We start from the raw sequence: 10,899 nt of genomic DNA, 5'->3' as shown, positions 1-10,899 counted from the left end.
GGGTTTGGGATTTTCCTAGCAACAAATACTTGAGCAGTAGAAATGTTAGAGCAAAGGGGAAGACAGGAGTGAGTATCCCAAAATCCTGTGAGAGCCATTAAATTCTTAGTCACCTGTTTTCAGTTATGACAAAGCAACATTAAAGTCCATTTTCATTACATCTTGGATAAGGGTCTGAGGGATCTCCTCAGCTGGTTTGAGCTTTGGGTTAGATGGTAAGAGGACCTGGTGGGACCCAGTGTGGTCACTAACAGAAGAAGAGAGGAATGAGTGGGTGGAGGGGTACGTGAGTACCTGCTACCTCAGCAAGGGGGAAGTGGTCTTAGGACCAGCAGAGGTTTGGGTTTTTGATCTAGTAATTGGAGGGGATAAATCAGGGTGCTTAAATGGGAGTGACAGCAGAGAGTCTGGAGCAGAAGGCTGAGGTTGAGGATCTATTGTAGAAGCATAGTTCAGGATGTGAGTGAAGGAGGGAAAAGGCTTCCACATAGGAGAATCTCCTTTCACCCTTTTGAGCACTTGTAGAAGTTAAAAAGTACACGCAGAATTTGAGGATCTAGAGACTCCTCTGGGGGCCATCTGTTGTGGTTACCTAATTGGTAATATGGCCAAGGATGTGTACTGAATTTGATGAAGCATTTGGCTTCCATTAGGTAGCCCCTGTATGGTCACATCCCCATGACATACAGAAGAAGTCGGCTTTTCCCCCACACAGCCGTGACTGTTTGTGGCTTTGATAGTCCGCCGGGCAAATGTAGTAATCTAGGCTAGCCAAACTGCATCTGGTTCTCGTGTCCCTACATCCATAATGTTTGTTTCCATTATCTATGTTATGGAAAGGATTTAATGGAATTTTAGTGGGATCCTCTTCATCAGGGATACCCTAATAGGAAAGACCTATAGCCAGCTGACAAATGTCTGTATGGAGAGATGGCCACCAGTTCCCTAAGGGGGTTGTATGCAAGATAGATTATACTTCTTTTCTAGTAGGATTTGTGATCACCCATCACGGCTGAACGGACTGAGGAGGGTTAGGACTACTGGTGGCCAATGGGAGAGTCTATAGCCTTATCCAAACGGCGAATACGCAATTTGAAAGGGTATCCAGTCTTTTCTAGTTTCCTGCCAGAGTCTGGAGAGACTTGAGATGAGAGGCATGGATCCAGGAAGTGATTTATTCTACCTTTACCACTGTAGGTGTTATAAGTAGCACCTGCTATGGTCCTTTCCAGCGGGATTCCAGGGATGACACCTGATGACGTCTTACGTAGATGAAGTCTCTTACTTGATATCGATGTAGAGTTCCCTCATCCCCAGGTTGGTAGGCCTTAGCCAGCTGGTTTCACAGGTACGCTTTAAGTCTGTCAAGCAAGGGGGGTGGAAGGGATCGTTAGGTGTTAGAGTTGGGGTTAGGTCCCTTACTGGAGGAGGTGCACAATAGAGAATTTCATAGGGGGTGAGATTACACAAAGAAACAGAGGGAGTATCTCTTGCATGCAACATTGCATATGGCAGAAGCATAGTCCAATCTTTTATTCCGGTCTCTAAGCTTAATTTCGTTAAGGTCTGTTTAATGGTTCTATTCATTCTTTCTACCTGTCCTGAACTCTGGGGTCTATAAGCACAATGTAACTTCCAATTAATCTTCAGGGTCCTGGCTAACCCCTGACTTACCTGGGCCACGAACCCCGGTCCACTATCAGACCCTATTACCTTTGGCAGGCCGTATCTTGGAAAAATATCTTCCAGGATCTTCTTGACAACCATTTGCGCTGTTTCTTTTTTCTTTCTTTCTTTTTTTTTTTTTTTTTTTTTTTTGGTGGGGAAGGTTTCAATCCATACTGAAAATGTATCAACAAAGACTAGGAGATATTTAAGTTCATACCTTGCTGGCTTAATTTCAGCAAAGTCCACTTCCTAGAATTGTCCTGGTCTGGTTCCTCGTAGGTGCTTTCCTGCAGGAAGCTTGAAAGGGTAATCATTAACCAATATGGACCTGACAGGCTTTTGTTAACCATTCCGTTATTTCATTTTGCTGTGAGTGGGTTAGTTTAAATCTCTGTTCTTGATCCTTCAGGAATTCCTGCAGTTTCTTTGAACCAAGGTGAGTGAGTTGATGTACATTTTCAACTGACATAGTTGGAGCCGTGACTATTGGAATTTTTACTGAAGGATTTAGAAATTCCACATGGGGGCCTTCAGTGTTAAAAGTTATTTTGGCCCGGAGCTTGGTGAGCAGATCTCTGCCCATCAATGGGGCCAGGCATTCTGGGATTACTAGGAGGGAGTGATGGATTTTTCCTTTCCCCAGGTCCATGGTCCTCGTAGTTGTATAAGCCCGATATTTACTGCTGTTAGCCCCTTGAACTAGAGACCTTTTATTTGACAGAGCGCCAAATGGGGCCTTAAGGGCTGAGTATATTGCCCCTGAATCCACTTCAAAGTTTACTGGGGTTCCCTCCACTTCAAGTTACCCTGAACTCAGGGAGATCTGAGCCCCAACTCTCGTAGTCATCCTCCAGAGTCAGAATGGCTGGCTAATGTGGCCGTCTATTTCTGGGGCACTCTTTGGCCCTGTGTCCATTTTCTTTACAGTAGGCACATTGATCTGAGGCCAGGGGTGGCCTCTGGCATGGGCCCAGGTATCCCTTCCTGTCTCCCTGTTTCTTAATTTCTGGCCTATTTTTTGTTGTGACCAGGACTTTAGTCAACGCCTTAGTCTGTATTTGTTTTGTTTATCCTACCTTTGCTCCTTTCTCTTCCTGAGTTTCTCTCTTATAGTATACCTTCTTGGCTTCTCTGACTAAATCTCTCAAAGTCATATCTTGTAATCTATCTAAGCATTGTAACTTTCTTTTAATATCTAGTGCACCTTTTCCAATAAAGGCCATCATGACAGATGCCTTTTGATCTTCTGCCTGAGAATCGAAAGGAGTATATCTCCTATATGCCTCCATAATTCTCTCTAGAAACATAGAGGGAAATTCATCAGGCACTTGAATAATCTCTCTTATCTTTGCCAAATTAGTTGGTCGCCTAGTGGCCACTTGGAAACCCGCTATTAGAGCCCGGTGATAAGTGCACAGATTCTCCCTACCTTCAAAAGTGTTGGGGTCCCAGTTGGATCAGTTCAAGGGAGAGCCGGCTTTGATTATGTTGGGAAGTTGTGTTGGTCGCCCACTTGGACTGAGAATAATTTTTTCTAGCATGCAGGAGGATTCTCTTTTGTTCCTCTGTCATGAAGAGAGTCCTTAGGAGTTGTTGGCAGTCATCCCAAGTAGGCTGGTGTGAAAACATCAATGACTCAACCAGACCTGTGAGCCGGGTGGGTTCCTCGGAAAAAGTGGGATTGTTATTTTTCCAGTTATATAGGTTTGAAGAGAAGAAAGGCCAATAATTGTAGACTTGCATTTTTCCCCCATGGCCATCGTCAATCTTTGGCCCATAGGGATGGAAGTGGTGCATCATGGGAGTTCCAGGGTTTTCAATCATTCGCCGCCAGTGAGTTCCTTTAGCCGGGCCAGCTTCCTCTAGTGGAGGAGGGGATGTGTGTGCCACGAGGGAGTTATCTGGAGGGTGCTGGGCTGGCTTAGCTTTCTCCAATGGCAGAGAGGCTGAGTTAGCAGAAGGAGAATCACTTAGAGGGTGTTGTGGGTTAGGGGATGAGGGCAGGGGATAAGAAGGGGGAGGAGAGTCCAGTAGAGTCAAATCAGGGAGAACAGACGGTGAATGAGGGGGAGGAGCAGAGGGTTTGAGATATCATGTGGGATGGAGTAAGAGCAGGGGAAGGGGCAAGCAATGGCTTCACCCATAGAGGAAGAGATTTGCAGAGGTCCTATCAAGTTAAGATATATAGCTGTTGATCAGGATAGCTATGTGGCCCCGGCTGAAAGACAATATCTCTGACTTTTTAAATTAGTGGGAAGTAGAATGAGCCTTCTAGGGGCCATCCGAATCCAAAGGTGGGCCATTTTGAGGCACAAAGAGTCTGCCAGGTCCAGCGTTTTACTGAAAAAAAAAGATTCTGAGTCCGTAAATGGACTTTGGTTCAGTGATCAAGGGTCAGAGACAGAGGCATGAAGTGCTCTGTCCTATAATGAAAGGTACACAAACAGTAAAAGCAATGACACAGGACACAAAAAAGAAAAGACAATAAAGACAGGCAATGGACGTCCAACACTGAGACCAGGAAGGAGTAGCTGGCAAAATCCGATGGGCTGGCAATACCGAATCTGAAACAAAATATCACTGAGTCGAGGAGACTATTGTTCCTTGATTTCCCGAGTCCTCTGGGGCGTCCCCCAGGGATGTGCCCTGTGTCTCTGTGACACGTCTCTCAGACACCATCAGATAGAGCTCAGGCTCTTCATAGCCAGCGATTTTGCCAAGACCTAACCTGAAATATAAAACCAGAAAGAGGCGCCTTACTTGCCCCAAGAGAAGCCCCTTGGGGTCTCTCTTCCACCGCTGCCGGAACTCGGTGGAACCTCAATATGTAAAGTTCATGCGAGCTTCAGATGAAGAGAGCACCAAGAGACTGTCTCTTCCAACAGCAAAGGGTTTATTTGGGGTCCAGCATGGTGGGCCTCAGAGCTCACTTGAATAGAGCAGAGAGCCCTGAGAACAGCTTAAGCAGAGCTTATACACTTTCCTTGGAGAGGGAAGGGAGGGAAATTTACTGATGGGTAAGGGCGAGTGGGCGGTTTGCCTGACACCGCGTGAGGGAGTACATTCTGCAGTTTGGCACTTGGGAACAGCACATTTTGGAAAAAGATTAGCAAACATTTCTCAACAGAGTTTTGTTAAGCATACAGAAAAACAGGAAGTTAAAAGTACCTAATTTATTAAGCTTTCACTACCGACTATCCCTTTTTCACTGGATGTTCTCTTCTACATTCAATCATCCAAGGTACAAGGTCCTATGTCATTGTATATCGATGTATCTGAGACATCTGTGCAGAACGTAATTCAACACTGCGTATCCCAATCAAGGGCCCAATGCCTTTTTGGGCTTCAAATCTTACTTAGATTTCTGTTTTCATACATATATTTCAACTATATATTCTTGTACATATCGCAGGTGACCAATACCATTATTCATCCAGCAGAATGATTTCTAACCCATACCAAACATGTTATTAATCATAACCATACACTGTTCCCTCAATCTATCTTTACAGAAGAGCAGGAGAAGAGTTGGTCTTACAATACAGGAATGTAGGGGATCTTCCACCTGCTGAGAACCTCAAAGGTCCATGCAGAAATGATCCCTGGAGAAGATGTAGGCAGCTATGAAGGACCTGAGTGAGCAAAAGTCATCTTCCATGGCAAACAACCTGGTCAGGATAAAGGGTTGTTTCTGAATCAGCTTCTCTTCTTAATGTCGAGAAGATGGACCAAACCAGGCCTGTGTGGGGATCTGTTCCTGGGTGACTATGGTTGATATACCATTCAAACTTGTGAAAGTGTCACAGGAAGCTCTGAAGAGGGGCCGTTCTAGATAAAGCAGGGAGTGGCTCACCGGTGGCTCCTGACAACATCACAGTGTTGGCCAAGGAGACCAGATCTGAGACAGGACAGGCTATTTCAGGGGAACATAGTATGGCCCATCAGTCAGAGGACACTCCGGAGAGTCACAGACCTACTTGGGGAAAGGAGGTACCTTTGTGGGTGTGGTTGTGGTTTTGTGGTTTTGTATCATGTTCTGAGAATAGATAGGAAATTCGGTCTGTTTGGTTTGGAGTGGACTGTTTCTAGTAAGTCGTTTAACAAGGCGAGTGTTTCTATATCTGTGTATCCCATTGTGTCCGTGGTTGTAGACTTTAGAAAAGAGAATGCATCAATGGATGTGTCGTTTCCAGTAGAAAGATTCCCATCATTCATTGTGCCCCATTAATGAATGGACTGTAGCTTGTCTTATCGATGGGCAACCCCTGATATCTACCTAAGTTCCTGATGTTCCTGAATTCTGGCACCTCTCCAGAATAGGCCCATGGTTTTGTGTCCAGGATATATACCAACTCCAAGCTCTGTGACATGGCCATGAACTGGATAGCTGAAGAGAATGGCGAGCATCTCAGAAAACTCAGATATCAATGTGACTAGGAGAGTCTTGGTGGAGACACCCTGCTTTGGGCCTTTTGCTTACCAATTGTTCTGTTGCCCTGAATGTCAGGAAGGTATTTGCCTCAGGCCACCCCTTTTTGAAGCCTGAAGAAAAAAGTTTTCAAATGGAAATGAATGGGCATACCTGTGGCTCTTTGCTTAATTGCTTTTGGATTGTCTAAATCAGCCCTTTGGCCTTGTGTGAGGCTGTGGCTTAGATTCTCAGCACCTGATGGATCTAAAAAAAGATCCCATGTGTGCATCCAAAACCAAAATGGCCCAAAGAGCAGTAATTGGGATGAAGTCACTCGCCTTCCTCTGTAAGGTTCCTGACCTTCCTCAAGTGAAAATAGGGATCCTTTGGGTCAAATGAGTACTTCAAAACATGCAGAGGCTAGGCCATAGGTGCTTGGGTTTTGTCATGACTCCAATTTACATTAAGAATCTAAACCCCACAGGCAATAGGCCTAAAATTTGTAAAGTGGAGAAGTGTTAAGGGCAGACCTATTTGATCACTCCTGGTTCACAGAAAGTGTGTCCAAGCCACCTCGACTTTAGGGAAATGAGGGGCAAGGGAGCTTATTTTGGACAGTGTCTTGGTCTGCGCCCCTCATGGAAACCTCCAGCCAGAGGTTATGATAAGTGTCTATACGGAAGTACATGAGGGCCATGTGGGAGTGTTTTGGTTTTAATTGTGGTCATTTGTGTGGCTGTTGGAAGTGATGACTGGGTCCACCTGCACTTGAACTCTGTTGTAATTCCTCTTAGAGACTGAATTCTGGACCTGACCTCAGAGAAGTATTGCAATAAATATTCTTGAAATTTTAGGAGGCCACGCATGAGAATCGCTCTTGCAACTTGAGTTCTAGGCCCAGTTTCGCTTTCCACTGAGCTCGGGGAATCTAAGCCAGGATATCACATGATTTTATTCTTAAAGTCTTGGCAGCCATAGTTGAGAGTCCAAACACACATGGACCTCACATTGTAGACCTCAATGGGCCTGGATTCATGTGACCTCTTGGCCACCCTTTAGGAAGGCTTGCCTGTGAGTGTTCTCCAGAGCTTTCTTTGAAATGAGCTTCCTCACCATTTAATGGTTCCTGAATAAATTGAAACCCACAGTGCCTCTAACTTCATCCTTGAAAAATGGCTAGATAAATACCATGAAATTTTTGAAATTCCCATGACCAGGTGGCACTGGAGAACTTTGGATATCTTGTTGCTGAACATGAGTGTACCAGAGAGTGCCTTGATTGACTGGGTTTCGTGAAAATGGTGTAGAACAGAGATGCCAGTAAGTTGGAGCCTGCTGAGTAGTGGGCGTAGAGCAGTGGACTGTAGGTGTGTAAATAAATATATTTGGTAGGACCACCTGGATCTGCCATTAGCTTCCAAAATACTTGAGACTGACATCGTGCAGTCAGCAGACCCTTATATGTAAAGGCATCTTTTTATATGGAGAGGTTTCAGGGCAATGTTCAGAGTCAGGTTGCTATAGTCAAGGGGGAAAGCTGTGTGCGATAGAATCCTGGTTCATACATTCTCATGGAGATCTTGACCAACCACACTTGAAAGAACTCCCTCCAGCATTGTGTACCAGTTGAACTCCTTGTATTTCGTGAAGCCAATACCAAACTTCCAGTGCAGCAGTAAAATCACCTCGAAAAATGGAGGATGACCAAATGGCTTCACAGACCACACGGGAAGACACTTAGCTCCCAGTGGCCACAGTTTATTTACAAAGAGAGAATTCAGAACTTCTGCCTCATGTTCATTAGAAAATAAGGAACCATGTCCTCCAGGTCACATAAATGCTGACCCAGATATGATGGTGTCACTACAAACAAAGCTAAATCTCCTGACAATTACATATATTTTGTGCCCAACCTCAGAGGAAGTTTCTCAAGAAGTCTTTAGGGCAGCAGAGCTCCATGTTTCTGAAGTGTTTACAATCTCCCTTACTTTTGGAAACTGTTCTACCACGTCCAGTGTTGTGAACTCCTGAGCAATTTCCATTCCACATATGTATTTACAGATTTTCTAACTCCTCTCCTCTAATTGTGTCTTACTTGGACCAATGGTTATGTCAAGGCATTGCTCTGAATGAGAGTGGGAAGATTTTTGTGTAGCACATGTTTGCATACACATTAGATTCATTTTCCTATATTCCATTAGAAATACTGAATCCCTGACACGAACCCATACCCTACTAGACTCTGATTACTAATCCTAATATGATGGAGAAAAAAACCTAACTGAATAGAAATACAGGCCTTTCATTGGAAGAATGGTGAATACTTGGATTTGCCTTCTGCTTTATCAAGAGAATGTGTTATAAATCTAGTCAAATTTTTATTGTAATATTTCTCCATGAATTTAAAAGTTAACACATATGATAATTGCTGTCTCTCTTTCTCTGTAGCCTATTCAGCACATGTATTTTTTTATGCATATATAGTACCCTACCTGGTATCACACATATATTTTGTGAGCTCACTGACTTTGGAATATAAAAACTGTGAGAAGAGATGACTCCCCTAAATACTGAGGGAACAGAAAATTCAACCTGTGGGTGAGCTTCTTAGTGAATAACATTATACATAATTAACATAAATCCATGTTTAGTAAAATGAATATTTTTGGATATGTGGATGAATTATATTTCATGATGAATTTCTATTTTCATACATATTGCTACATATTAATGTGTGTGTGTGTGTGAGTGTGTGTGTGTATATATATATTCTCCAGATTTTCCAAAATATGAAATATATGTGTCTTATTATACACTCTTAAAATTCATTCATGTTCCTGTGTGTATTTATAAACAACATTTCACAAGATTTTTCTCAGAAACACTCAACCACCTGAAATACATATTGATTTCCAAGTACTGAAAACTAACTTCAGTGATTGGTGCTTACAATTCCTAATATTTCTACAGTAACTGACCCAGTTTAACATCAATGCAAGTAGATTCCTATGGAACATGATGTGTATTTTGAAGTTCATTTTTATTCAACACTTGTACATTACAATTTCTTCAGTTTATGGACATAATAGGATATATTTTTTCATCCACAAGTTCACAAATTTGTAGGCATTTGGTTCACTTTCAATCACTTCCTACTTCAGAACACATGTATTCCTCCATGATACTTTACTTTTCTTTTCACTAGACTTCTTTCTAAACACATTATTTTTGATTCCATAATCATTTTTGAAACAAATCTCACAACTCTTTATAATAAACTGTAACCCTAATATTACCATTTGATATATAACTCTTTGGAATGAATGAATATATATCAATATAAGATTTTTGATATATTTCCAGATGTAAATTCAACCCATTATTTAAAGTTGGAAGCAGTTATATACTTTAATCACAATATGGTCAATTCATGCATCATCTCTATAATCATCAAAAGAGAGTACACCTATTTGTATCCCCAGTACTAATTTATAAGTTTTCACAATTTTGCTCCCAATAATGGTGGAAGAAATACTCATGCCACCTGATCTACATATACATTTACCACAGTAGTATTCTGGACACAAAATACAAAGGTCACACTTATGATTGTTCCAAAGCCTAAATGGAAAGTGAGCATGGATTACTAATAACATCCATGTCCAGGTGGCCTAATGCTCTCAAATATCAATCCTATTGGTGACTACATGTTTGTTTTTTCTTAAGATTATATATTCAACCTCAAGCCTGTGGAAAATATCTAATCCTATAACTGACTTTATACTTTTCCTGATTTCCTAATGTCCCTATTGATATCTGCTTTCCAACATATTTTCCCCAGTTCATCATTGTGACAGTCTCTTCACATGTGCTGACATTCACATTCTCTCTCTAACTGAAAGCCTTTTGCTAAAAAACTTTTGGTCCAACTCCTAGACTCACTCTTCTTCCTAAACATACTGACTATCTTCCTAAATCTACAGATTATCCCTTTTTGACTGGATGTTCTCTTCTACATTCAATCATCCAATGTACATGGTCCAATGCCATTGTGTATCAATTTATCTGATACCTTGGTGCAGAACATAATTCAAGCTAAGTATACCAATCAAAGGCCCAATGCCTTTCTGCGCTTCAAATATTTCCTAGATCTCTGTTCTCATACATATATTTCATGTCTATATTCTTATAAATATCACAGGTTCCCAATACCATTATTCATCCAGCAGAATGATTCCTAACCCAAATCGAACATGGTTTTAACCCTAACCATACACTGTTCACTTAATCTCACTTTACAGAAGAGCAGGGACAGAGTTGGTCTTACAATACAGGAAGGTAGTGGATCTTCCACCTGCTGAGAACCTCAAAAGTCCATGCAGAAATAAACCTTGGAGAAGATGTAGGCAGCTACGAAGGACCTGAGAGAGCAAAAGTCATTTTCCATGGCAAACAACCCGGTCAGGATGAAAGGATGTGTCTGAATCAGCCTCTCTCTTCTTAATGTAGGGTAGGACAAAATCAAACCTGGGTGGAGAGCTGTATTCAGGCAATTATGGTTTCCATACCATTCTAACTTCTGAAAGTATCACAGGAAGTAGGGGCAGCCTCCATCTCAGAGACCATACCAAGCAACTGTTAGGACAAAGAGGTGGCCAAGGCAGTGACCACATTCAGTTCCTGAAGAAAGTGACCTCACCTACTTCCTTGGTGATGAAACTCTCTGGAATTGGGATCCAGGAAGCCAGGCACACAGAGCCAGTACCAGTCCCAGTTTCAGTGAGCTCACTTGTTTGGTTTTACCAAGGAGAGAGTCAGTC

This window comes from Callospermophilus lateralis, unplaced genomic scaffold, assembly GCF_048772815.1.
Source record: "Callospermophilus lateralis isolate mCalLat2 unplaced genomic scaffold, mCalLat2.hap1 Scaffold_820, whole genome shotgun sequence".
In the NCBI taxonomy this organism is placed as follows: Eukaryota; Metazoa; Chordata; class Mammalia; order Rodentia; family Sciuridae; genus Callospermophilus; species Callospermophilus lateralis.
Note: the sequence above shows the minus strand (reverse complement) of the source record.